This window comes from Balaenoptera physalus (genome assembly GCF_965194825.1).
Source record: "Balaenoptera physalus genome assembly, chromosome: X".
Lineage (NCBI taxonomy): Eukaryota > Metazoa > Chordata > Mammalia > Artiodactyla > Balaenopteridae > Balaenoptera > Balaenoptera physalus.
This window is the reverse complement of record NC_138903.1, coordinates 16,952,533-16,966,329: the sequence shown is the minus strand read 5'-3', so window position 1 is coordinate 16,966,329 and position 13,797 is coordinate 16,952,533.

Here is a 13,797-nt window from a genome sequence, read left to right as displayed (position 1 = left end):
GCAGTAAGGGACTTGTGTGTCTTACTGTAAAAGAAATAGAAAGTTTCCCACATAACCTAGGAGGTAATCAGATAAGTGCCACAAGGGGTCTCTGTATGCAGGAGCAAGTTAGCATACCCAGCTCAGTCTGGGGCTATGCAAATCACAGCTAATCCTTGGGAACTTGAATGTGCAAATTAAACCAGAATGTCAGTGCTCCACAATTTTCATAGGAGAGTATGAACCACGTATAGAATCAATACAAATGACAGTCTGTGCTTTTATTTATTTATTTGGCTAGTGAAGGCACTGACATATCTCCTGTTGTTAGCAGATAACAGTGAATTCCTTAACAAACTCTATAGACTTTTACAGTCTAGCCGTTGTCAAACACCACTTTAGGAATTGACATAGATATGGATTTCAGTAAATAAATATACATTCAGTAAATATTCAATGGAGGAAAGAGAAATGGTAAAGAATGATGATAGGGGAGTGGGTGGGTAGTTCAAAGACAAAGCTGACGGCTCGCTCCAATCTCCAGGTGTGAGCCATTGAATGGAATTGGTTTTTAATGTTAAATATCAGCAAAGGGACTTCCATGGTGGTTCAGTGGTTAAGACTCCAAGCTTCCACTTCAGGGGGCTCTGCTTCCATCCCTGGTCGGGGAACTAAGATCCAGCATGCTGTGCCGTGCTGCCAAAAAAAAAAAAAAAAAAATCAGCAAATATATTTTCTGTGTCCCATCTTCTAGCTTAGTGGGATCCAGCTCTGGCTGCCAATTAGAATCACCTGGGGAACTTTAAAAAATACGAATTCCCTGCCCCCCACAAAAAAAACACATGCCCAACCTCTCACCCAGAAATACTGATTCAGTTTGTTTGTCAGCAGGACCCAGATTTTTTTTTTTTCCCTAAGTTCTCCAAGTGATTTTAATGTGCAGCCAGAGTTGGAAAATATCATTCCTTCTGAGTGTGGATAGCAACAATACTGGTGGTGCTTTCTGAGTGGTTGTCTCCTGCAGCGGTCTCACAGGGAGGATCCTGAGTAGTTTCTATGGAGTCTGTCTGCTTTGGTCAAGAAAAGCTCCAAACACTGGCTCAACTGGTTTTTATCTGGTACATTTTCTCTCATACCTATAACCTCAGAATATTCCAGTCTATTTTAAGGCTTCCTGTGGTTTCTAAAGCACAATACTTTCCGAACTGAAGACTTAGCCATTTCAAATCTCATGGGCTATGATTCAATCTAGAGCAGAACTAAACAGAACTGAGTACCCCAATTAGTAGTTGGACATTTTCTTATTGATGAAAAAAGATACATGAAAGAGCATTGAACTGTAAAGCCCTTCATAAAAGAGTGAAATTATTTTTTATGTTGTTGTTGCTATCACCCGTGGTGTAAACTGCAGGAAGATAGGAAAAAGCCATGGAATAATCATTGCATTTGGACATGTGAATGTGAATTTCTGGCTCATCCACTTGTTAGCTGTGAGTCCTTGCCCTCTCTGGGCAGATGTTTCATGAAAGATGGAAGCATTAACAGACCTCAGCAGGAAATTTTGTAGATTAAAGGAACTAATGTGCTTGGCAAGGAGTGAGTCCTGAGTAAATGGCAGTTACCTTCCTGTATTAGTCAGTTAAGGCTATGATGCTGCTGCATAGGAAACACCCCCACCCTCAAATCTTAGTGGCTTACTAAAACATCATTTATGTTCTCACTCATGTGTCTATGGGTCACTTATGGCAGCTCTGCTTAAGGCTGTGAATCAGACTGAGGTCTATTCCATATGTGTCTCATTCTGCAATCAGCAGCTTCCTGGGGCATGCACTTCTCATGGTGAATGACAGAAGTACAAGAAGAGCCTGGCAGAAATTTGCAGTGCCTTTTAATATCTCAGCTCAGAACACATTCATGATCACTTCCACCCATTTTCCCTTGGCCAGAGCAAGTCATATGGCCAAGCTCAAGGTCAATGGGACAGAGAAGCATAATCTGCCTAGTCAAGCTATGGCACAGTAAAGGGAATAGAAGGAAGAATTGTAAACAAACAACACATTCTACCACACTTACCTTCCCTTCTGCAGGGTGCCAACAGAAGAAAGATGGGTAAGGACGGAGGAAATAAATAGTTAGCTCCCATAGGAACTCTGCCTTGTGCCTCATTTGTAAGCTCTTGTCTAGCCTCCTTTGTAGAGCTGGTCTAGCATTCATGCAGGTAGAGAAAAGCCATCCTGTGGGTGTGGCAGCATTCTGGCTCCTCTCCCACCTCCAGGTGTTTGTGATGAGGGATAAACTTCTCAGAGGCAATCTAGAATTCACCAGAAGCTGTCTCAAATTCTGCTTGCATCGACACATCTAAATTTATTTAGAAAGATAAACAGAAGCAAGCGGGAGCTGGTGAAATTCAGCAAAAAAGACTACACTATATACCAGTTGTCAAAATAACCAGATGTTGGGCTAAATTCAACCCCTTCTCTTTACCCCTTCCACATCTTTTTAATGTATGGGCACTGTCTTTTAGGATTTGCTCTAAATGACATAATCTCTTCTCCAATATATAATGGTGGTAGGCTAAGTGCCCTTCATTTGAATTCTAACATTTCATTTGGATTTCAAAACTGGGTGAATAGGCAGCTCCACCTCTATTATCTAACCAGAGGATTCTGGCCAAATGTGTAGTGTGGTTATAGAGAGTTACCAGATATGCCCTTGCATGTTCACTAATTTCAGGAGGATTTTAGTGAATAAATCAAAGGTGTTTGTCATAATTGAGGATAACTCAGAATGTATTTCAAGATATCAAACTATATGAAAGTCATCTCCCTAAAGATCTTTGTTGGAGGATATTTAGTAACAGCTGTGCAAGCAGAGGATGGCAGGCAGGGCTGTGCTGTGTTCATTGTTACAATCTCAAAAGAGCTACAGAACCGCCCTTCTCCAGGTATGGTCCCTGGACCACCAACATCAGAATCACCTAGGGCTCTTTGTTAAAAATGCAGATTCACAGGCAAACCCCCCAGACTTAATGAATTGGAATCTCTGGGTGCAGGACCCAAGAATTTCCACTTTTCTGCACACCAAGGCTTTTGTATAACCTCAAATGTAGACAGAGGTCCTGCACATCTTTGATTCCAAGTAACAGTTATGGAAAATGTGAGGTTTTTATAATGCCAAATTAATCACTCTCACTGATAAACTCAGTCAAAGAATCCTTCTTGTTATTATTACTGAAGGTTTTTTAAAGACTAAATTTGTTGAAACTTGCAACAAGGGTGCTACTGTAATAAGATTTTTTTTGCCTTTTTTTAAACATAATTTGAACATTTGAAACCATATTTTTCATTAAGACCTCTATTTCGATAATAACCATTTTCCTCCCATTTTCTCAAATACCAATGGCCTACAAAATGTGTATAAACATTGTTGGATGAAAGATGAAAGTTAAGAGACACAATTACTGTGAAGGATAAGAGGTTTTATATGTGTTTTAAATTTCGCACCTTTTTTCCCTAGTGGATAAACTGCCTTTTTATGGTGTTTTAGGTAAAAGAACTACCTACAGTGAAGGTAGTGTAACCACCTAAATGAGAATTATCTTTCATCTTCCACTTAGTAAGTGCATTTTAATATTTTTATCTGTGTGCATGGGATAATAAAAAGCATTAACTACTTCAATAAATGAATTAAACAAAAGGACAATTTTGAGAGCTGAAATATAGAAAACATCAACTAAGAACAAGTTGGACTCCTCCCTCCCTTTTCTACCTTCCTTTACCTCCTGTTTATTACATGTAAGTTTCAAGGCCTTCATCTTAATGGCTTCCTGCTTCCAACTGTGTGGAAGATGAATTTGAACAATTTGGAAGATTCTGAAACCTTTTCTTAGTGTAATCACTGAACACAAACATGCAAAAAGATGTGGGAACATCTGTGTCCCAGATTAAGAATGTCACAGTGATATTTGAAAAAAAATCTCTTCCATTATCTCGCCTTTAATCCAATTAGCAAATACATGTCATTCTAAAAGATTCTGGTAACCATTGCTCAGAGGGGGAACAATCCAGAAAAGAAATGCAAAAAGGATATTTTCAGCACCATGAAATTTAAGGACTAACAGAACTATGGTAGGAAAGATAATGATAAAGCTCATGCATTTAAGGCTTTTATGTACTTGGGCTCAGAGTTTTTTCACTTTATTTTATGACAAGTAAAAAAATTTTTGAGTGACAAGGAAAAAATAATGTTACCTCCAAAGTGATTTAAAGGGAGAAAGGATTTCCCTGTGAAAATAGCAGGATCTTCCCTGACCAATAGGGCTGCAATGTCAAGGGTTCAAATGCATTCATGGAGCATTTATTTCTATTTTGAACTTACCTAACTATTTGCCTCAATATATCCTGCAGCATTTTTGAGAGAGGTCAAGGGTTTAAGAGGCCCTGGGGTTTAAGCTAACATTTCTTGTTTCACAAACAGATCTCATATCAAAGGTTGAGTGTGCTATAGCTGAACATAAAATGGCCCCATCTCTTCAGCTGCCTGGTGATTTTACTCACAGTATCCAGCAAATTGGGATATTATTACAGTGCTCCTGCAGTAAGGGTCTCATTGTACCCTGATTTTATTTTCTTGTAGTAGCTATTAATACTAAAAAAATAAAATGAATATCAATGGAACGACACTGGAACATTCAGATAGGCAACCAACTCTGCTTTTGCTGTAAAAGGTATTGAGAATCATTTCTTGGGTTTTTTGTTTTTTTTTTTTTTTAATTTTGGCTGCGTTGGGTCTGTTGCTGCACGTGGGCTTTCTCTAGTTGCGGCGAGTGGGGGCTACTCTTCCTTGCAGTGCGCAGGCTTCTCATTGCGGTGCTTCTCTTGTTGTGGAGCATGGGCTCTAGGCGCACAGGCTTCAGTAGTTGTGGTTCATGGGCTCTAGAGCGCAGGCTCAGTAGTTGTGGCGCACGGGCTTAGTTACTCCGCGGCATGTGGGATCTTCCCAGACCAGGGCTCGAACCCGTGTCCCCTGCATTGGCAGGAGGATTCTTAACCACTGCGCCACCAGGGAAGTCCCCGTTTCTTGGTTTTGGTTCACATCTATTCATAACGAAACTTTGGATTTCTCCACCAGAGTCTTGATGCCTGTTTCTAAAACAAATCCTCTACCTTCAAATTGGCCTACGTGGATATTTTGTGTAATTGAAGAGTGAAAGATTTTTACCGCAATTTATTCATTTTTGTAAAGGCCGCTGCCTGAAGGACTCTGGACTTGTGTGTATAATTGTGACTAGAATAAATAGGGCACAATTCTTAGCGCATGTGATATGCTCTCGATCAATATTTGTTGAATGAATATAAAAAAAAAATAGTGGCTTTAGACTGGACTATGGCAGCAAATTTGTGCACACGCACACACACACACTTTTATGGCCATTGTGGGGATGAACGAGAATTCTTTAAAATGTAAAGCTTAGTTCTAAATAGGGATGCCTCGGTTGACATTTGATCATTATGAAACCCCCCATGGCTCTCTGAATCTGTACTGGAGCATCTCTCTCCGTCCTTGCAGTGAACTGCAGACAACTTGATCTCTCCAGTGTAGATTGCCAAACCTTTGAGGGCAGAAACCTTGTCTTATATCACCTTTGAAGTTCTCGTTGTACCTAATTCAGGGCAGTGGACCTAATACACACTTGCATATTGGTTGACCTGTACCACACAGGGTTTTAGAAAACCAGAAACTAAAAATAAAATCCAGGGTTGTAATATATTAGTAGTTTATAGCAATTATTATTGTGTATGTGTTTTTTCAGTGTGGGGAATTCAACTTTTCAAAGCATTTTTATCACTTATGTTCTCATGGGTGGGAGGGTGGGTAGAGACCACTCCATTTGCTATCATCTGATGTTATGGGCACACGTGATTGCCTTGTCATACCACCAAACTATTGGATTGACTTAATGCAGACAATTGACAAGTTGTTTTTAGAATTACCTGGACAGAACCTGGTAGTTATGTTGCACTGATCCATGTTGGACATTTTGTAGTTAATTGTGTTGAATGGAATTAAAATAATAGATAACTTTTATTGAGCATTTTTACTGAGCCAGTTGTATTCCTTCAAGCTCCTCATAGAGAAGGAACTTTTATTTTTTATTTATTTATTTTTTTTAAGAGAGTGTATCATCTTTCTTTTTTTTTTTAAATTTATTATTTATTTTTGGCTGTGTTGGTTCTTTGTTGCTGCGTGCAGGCTTTCTCTATTTGTGGCGAGCGCGGGCTTCTCACTGTGGTGGCTTCTCTTGTTGCGGAGCACAGGCTCTAGGCATGTGGGCTTCAGTAGTTGTGGCACGTGGGCTCAGTAGTTGTGGCACGTGGGCTCAGTAGTTGTGGCTTACGAGCTCTAGAGCACAGGCTCAGTACTTGTGGCGCACGGGCTTAGTTGCTCCGTGGCATGTGGGATCTTCCCAGACCAGGGCTTGAACCCGTGTACCCTGCATTGGCAGGCGGATTCTTAACCACTGCGCCACCAGGGAAGCCCGAGAAGGAACTTTTATTATCCCCATTTTTCAGATGAGGAAACTGAGGTAAAGCAACTTAAGTCATCTGAAGTTAAGGTCAGATAGTTAGTGATGAAGGAGCTAGGGTTTGATCCCTGGCAATGTGGTTCCTGAGGCTCCTCTATCTACGGTAATGTAGCAGAAAGGTAGCTACTACCTTTTTTTTTTTTTTTAAAGTAAGGGAAGTAGTCAACCATGAAATTACAACTCAAAGAATAATAGAGTAATGAAAAAACTAAATGTTCTAGACCTGCCAAGACGTTGGCGTAACTTAGATAGAAATTATGAAATTGTATTATTTCTGTCCTGGGTATTTGCTCAACAAGATCCTGGCAAATAAATCCCATTCAGGAGAGAGATGCAGTGGGAATCATTTGCTTTTCCCTCTCTGCAGACCCTACATTCTTCAAGGAAGACCTAAAACGGAACATATTCTGTGAAATTAAATCGTGTGTCTCAAACAGAGTGTGGCCAATCCTCTGGAATTGCCTGAAACTCTCCAGTGAGAAGCAAAGGGAATTTTTCTCTAGCCTGCTGGTCCTCCAACAGCTGATGTGGCATCCCCTGTCTCTGTTACTCTCTTAGCTAGTTTGCTTCTTGAAGCTAGGCGGAGCATCCTTAAAGAAATGGGCGTTCTCTGTGTGTGTATTTTAAATTATTAGTAGTATGGGAAGCTTTGTGGAGTCTGTAGGATGTGGGCCAATTAGGAGAGAGAGAGAGAGAGAGAGAGGTGAAATGACACTGAAAGTCCTTGAGAATGTACTGAGTTTAGAAAGCCTTTTAAAAACCAGTCACAAATTCAATATGATTAATTACCTTAAAGTAGCTTGTAGAGTGTTTCCTGAGCAGAATTGGAGGTCACTTCAAACGAAGTAAATAAACCACAGCTAATGTGCTGACCTTTTAAAGAGAAAAGGCAATTGCTAAAAATGTCCATCCGATTTCCATTACTTACTACAGTCATTAGAAACAAGGAATGTGTTTATCGATCTAAAGTGGTTCAAACAGTATTTTCTTTGTTCAAGCCGATTTAGCTGAAAGGAAATTCAAGAGCTTGCCTTGTGCCAGAAAGAGAGAGAGAGAGAGAGAGATTCTTTACGTAAAAAGCTGTTGTTTTTCAATCCTAGGGCCGTTCATCTAAGAAGAACTGGGTTTCTATTAAAGCAAAGCAATTTTTGCCCTTAAATGGTTTAGCTCTAAGCCCTTGAGACTCAGAGTAGCTTTGGAATTAGCAATATCAGTATAATCTGGGAATACATTAGAAATGTAGACTCTTCAGCCCCACCGCAGTCCTAACTAAATCAGAATCTGGTTTTTAACAAGATGTTTCATGATTCATATGTACATTAATGTTTGAGAAGTACTAGTCTAGGCCAACATGAATGGTTATTTAAACATTTGATAGAAAAGAGAGCTGGTTAAGAGAAGGAGAAAATACTACCCGATAAAAGCACCTTTCTCCATAGATGTACTGGTGTTAATAAACTTGCTCCTATCCACTAATGCAGCCTTGAAGTAAAAATTTAATGGGTCCTATGGCCACATGGCCCAACATATGAGCACAAAAGCAGAGTCTAAATTTGTTAAGTGATATCCAAAATGCCAACTAGAAGCAGACTTCAAAGGACAAATCTTAATCTAATTATTACACAGAAATGATTTAAAAGCATTTTGTTTGTGGCTAAGGTTACCAGCCACACAGAACTGGCCAAGGTAGTACAAAACTCTAAGGACTAAGATTGATTTGGTCTTGGAGGTGTAGAGTTTCGGGAAATTCAGCTAGAGTTTCTGCTGGCCTCCGTGAAGATACCATCTGATGTGAAACATCTGGGCCAGGTTTGGCAGCCGCCATGCAAAACTGTTTTTAGGGAAAGTCTGTGAAAATGTTCATACCCACAGCATAATTGGGAAAATTTCCTTTCAGTCATCTTTGTTTGTTTGATATCAAGTTTTATTCAAATGATCTGTAAGAGGAAAATTGTTTTTTCCACTTTACCGTGTATACTGACCATGAACATTTAATTGCTTCTTCTGAAACTTTATCTGGAATTGGCATGAAGAGACTCATCACACAGAGTGAAGTTGCGCAGGCACTGGTTGAGGCTGCAGAAGTAATGGGCTAAAAATAGACAAAAGGCCCATATCTCTAACCCATCAAATGGCCATATAGGCTTACCAACTAGAAAATATTCACGTGAGACCACTTTTGCCTCTAGCTAACTCAGCCAAAATCTCTGTTTAGCAAACTCACTAACAAGCAAAAAGCATTTAGTTTTTCTTACTTTGATTTTTTTCATGAAAAAGTGTGTGTGTTTTAGAACCAAGAAAAAATTTTTTTCCTTCCCTGAAGCAAATCCACATTTCATTCTTTGGCAAACACCGATCACTTTCACTCAGAAATTCCTGATTATAGTGATACTTTGCTTGTTTTTACGGGTCATCTCAGACCAAGAGTTTAAATAAAATGGATTATCAGAGTCAATAGTTCTTTTTCTTTAATGCTCAAACTGGTATCTAGCTTTGCTGGGTTGGTGAAGATGGGCTTGAGAAGTACAAACTAAACTTTTATTCTAGTCAAGGAACAATCTTGTGCTTCAAAGACACGAACCAAAAACTGCCTCAAAGCAATTCATCTGAACCTACCTGGAATCTTTGCAGCGCAAATGTAATTGTTATCACTATCCGTTTACCTGCTGGAGTGCCCTTTGCATTGGAAGAACAAAGAGGTGATAGTGTTACCATGTTTGCAGAACTATGAGAGAAAGGTTGATAAACAGTTTATAACCACTTTCACAGCAAAGAACACATTTGTCTGAGCATTCGGAGGCTGCTATTTGCACAGTCAGTTAACAATTCACAAGGTGTGGTAGGTAGCCAGCAGGATGGTCCTCAGTGATCCCCTGATATTGTGTAATCCTTTTCCCTGGAATGGGGTCTGGACTTAGTAGTGACTTGCTTCTAATGAATAGAATAAGGCCCAGGTGACAGTGATTGGAGACTCAGTCATAGAAGGCAGTGTGGCCTCTCGAATCATCATCATCTGCTCTGGGGCAAGCCAGCTGCCATGTGTGAGCAGCCCTATGAAGAGGCCCACTTGATAAGGAACTGAAGCCTCTGGCCAACAACATTGTGAGTATTTTTGGAAGAAGTTCCTCTAGCCTCATCAGGCTTTGAATGACTGTAATCCCAGCTGACACCTCAATTGCAACCTTGTGAGACACCTTGAGCCAGAACGAACCAGCCAAGCTGTTTCCTGATTCTTCACTCGCAGAAACTGTGAAATAAGAAATGTTTATTGTTTTAAGATGCTAACGTTTGGCGTAATTTGCTACACAGCAATGGCTCACTAACACACAGGGGGTATTATGCATCTAGATTTATCCCCTCATTTATTCAGCAGGTATTTACTGAGAAACTACCACATGCCAAGCACTTCCTAAGCAGAGGTCAATCATCTACCAAACATAAGAAACATATGTTAAGGCACCCCTCATTTCTGGGCACTATATACATAGTATACAGAAAAGGATTTTACCCTTGGAAATTTGTGTTTGTGGTGGGTATCTTTGGAAATACAATCTCCCACCTAGAGTTACTACTATAAATTTGGTATTTATATATTAATGACTCAATAAATATTTATAGATTGAATACTTCTCTGTGAATTGTGCCTACCTGTGTACTCTGAAATTGGAGATGATGCTACAAACTTGTGTCCCTGCTGTGGACTGAATGTTTGTGTCCCCCTCAAAATTCATGTATTGAAACCTAACTCCCAAGGTGATGGTATTAGGAGGTAGGGCCTTTGGGAGGTGATTAGGTCATGATGGTAGAGCCCTCATGAATGGGATTAGTGCCGTTATAAAAGTGACCCCAGAGAGCTCCCTCACTTCTTCTGTCATGCGAGGACAGTTGGGCCAGTATAATCTTTCTAGCCTGCCATATATATATCAAATACCAGTCATTTCACCAATGAAAAATTATTTCTAACATAGTTATTAACAAATCCTCTGGGTATAGATTTAAATAATGACATTTGTAGTGCTTAAATCACTCTGGAATATGGATTCAAATGCTAACTAACCACCTCTAAGGATTAGATTAAAGTTCATTTATACACGTTTACACATTTACATCACAGTTTATACCATACACATAATATGTGGGCATGCATTGTCTAATCCCAACTTTTTGGGTACAAGCTGCCCCAGTGAGCCACCATTCTCTTCCAGTGCTCCAGAGGCAGGCTCTGTCCATGAAATGGGCAAGGTCTGCCCTGGTCCACGAATGCTGGCTGGGTGGGTCAGTCTAATTCTGACTGGGAAGCTCTCTTTTTAGCAGATTTAAGCTACGTTCTCCAATATCTGCTATATCAGGGATAAAGTTAATATTTTTGTCTCTACTTGCCAACTTCTTTGTTTTATTTTATAAGTAATTCAGATTTCAGGTCGGGGAGAGTTATCTATTGGGCCCTTTCAAACACCCCAACTCCAAACTGGCATGCTCCTTGCCCTTCTGAGAGGTCTTCCAAGAACCCTCTTGATAGACCTCTGAACTCTTGCCTATTGACCTTCTCCCATTTACACCCCACTTCCAAACAGGCTTTGACTCCACATCTCTGCATCCCCAGCATCTAACACACAACCTGGTACATGGTAGGTGCTCAGTGAATGTTTGTTTAATGAATGAGTCATTGTTAGCAGGACATGCTCTTTGAGGGGCTTTTTAGGACTGTTGGTCAATGGCCGTGACCTCATTAACAACCTGCTTGAAATAACTGAGATAACCAACCTCAGATGACTCAGGCAAACACAAAGAATTTCCTAGAAACAATGTCTCTTACGACTTTAAGCTTTATTGATTTAACATATGTTGCTATATTTGTCTTTTCCATTATTCATTGAAAGTAGCAACTATATGTATGTACATATATATATATTCATTTCAATTAATGCTGGTTTATCCAGAGGCTAATCTAACAATTAATTGATTACCTGTGTTTTGGGGTCATCTTATGGCCTAGTAGGGATTCTATTAAAAAATGCAAAAGAAACAACAAGGTACTACCATATAGCACAGGGAACTATATTTGATATCCTGTGATAAACCATAATGGAAAAGAATATAAAAAAAAGAATGTCTGTATGTGTATAACTGAGTCACTTTGCTGTACAGCAGAGATTGGCACAGCATTGTAAATCAACTATACTTCAATTGAAAAAATTAAAAATAAAATTAAAGGGGACTTCCCTGGTGGTCCAGTGGTTAAGACTTCACCTTCAAATGCAGGGGGTGCAGTTTCGATCCCTGGTCGGGGAGCTAAGATCCCACATGCCTTGCAGCCAAAAAACCAAAACATAAAACAGAAGCAATATTGTAACAAATTCAATAAAGACTTTAAAAATGGTCCACATCAAAAAAAAAAATCTTAAAAAAAAAATAAGTAAAATTTAAAAAAATTAAAAAGGAGGACTTCCCTGGTGGCACAGTGGTTAAGAATCCGCCTGCCAATGCAGGGGACACGGGTTCAATCCCTTGTCCATGAAGATCCCACATGCCGCCGAACAACTAAGCCTGTGCGCCACAACTACTGAGCCTGCTCTCTAGAGCCCGTGAGCCACAACTACTGAGCCCACGTGCTGCAACTGCTGAAGCCCACGCACCTAGAGCCCGTGCTCTGCAACAAGAGAAGCCACCACAATGCGAAGCCCGCGCACAGCAAAGAAGAGTAGCCCCTGCTCGCTGCAACTAGGGAAAGCCCGCGCGCAGCAGCAAAGACCCAGCGCAGCCCATAAATAAATAAATAAATAAAAATAAAAATAATAAAAAAGGAGAAATCTCCACGGTAGGTACTGAATAAATGTTTGTTGAATGAATTAATGATTATAAATTCTTTTAAAATGATGACAATAGTCATGTTTTTTCAATATTATCATATGTGAGTAGCTGATAATGCATAGTTTAGCGCAACCTTTAAAACCATGTTTAGCGCAACCTTTAAAACCATTGGTTCACATTTTTGTCCTGCCTGTGAACTTCATTTATTTTTGCTATTCATCATTCTTAGCTAAAGCATAAATTCCATTTTTAAGATACTAAGTTTGAGATACCAGAAGTTACAAAGTCTGTGTTCCCATTCCAAAAGAATTGATACCAATTAGTTATGTGGCCTTGAATAAAGTGTTCCATCTCTCTGCACCTTGGTTTCAGTTTTCCCATCTGTAAAATGTAGACACTGGTGTGTGAACTCAACCATTTATTCAATTATACCCAGGACCTAAACTAGGATGAGGCAAGTGAGCCGCTCACCTTGGGAGCAAAGTTTAAGGGGGGTTGGGTGGGGACACAAAAAAACCTCAATAATCAAGAAAAGTAATATTTTAATGAAATATTTTAAAGAAATCAAAATTAATGCAAAAAACCTAGTATGACCAAAACATCAATATTTTAAAGACGGGAGACTTCCCTGGTGGCGCAGTGGTTAAGAATCCGCCTGCCAATGCAGGGGACACGGGTTCGAGCCCTGGTCTGGGAAGATCCCACATGCCGCGGAGCAACTAAGCCCCTGCGCCACAACTACTGAGCCTGCATGCCACAACTACTGAAGCCCGCACCTAGAGCCCGTGCTCTGCAACAAGAGAAGCTACCGCAATGAGAAACCCGAGCACCGCAACGAAGAGTAGCCCCGGCTCGCTGTAACTAGAGAAAGCCCTAGGGCAGCAACGAAGACCCAACTCAGCCAAAAATAAATAAATAAATAAATAAATGTTAAAAAAAAGATGGGATCACTGTTGCTGATTTTTCCTTTGGCCTCAGGCTCTGTTATGGCTTAACATGGCACTGTGACTGATCCTGATTTTGATTTTTCTCCCCTCCCCCCTTTTTTTTTGGCCGAGCTGTGTGGCATGTGGGATCTTAGTTCCCCAACCAGGGACTGAACCCGTGTCCCCTGCAGTGGAAGTGCAGAGTCCTAACCACTGGACCGCCGGGGAAGTCCCTGATTTTTCAAAAAACATTTCATTAAACCATTACTCGTGTTATTGCTGAGTTTTTTGGAGCTCTCTTAGGTTTTGCACTGGGGGTGAGTCCTGGTCCTGTTACATACATTTAATGGATGCCTGCCATTTACTAAGCCCTGTAGGGACATAGCAGCCCTTGCTTTCAAGGAGCTCACAACTTTATTGGGAAAAACAGGAGAGTAAGCAGAGATTAAATAGGACAATGTGAGAAGTGTTGGGATGGAGCTAAGCAATGATATC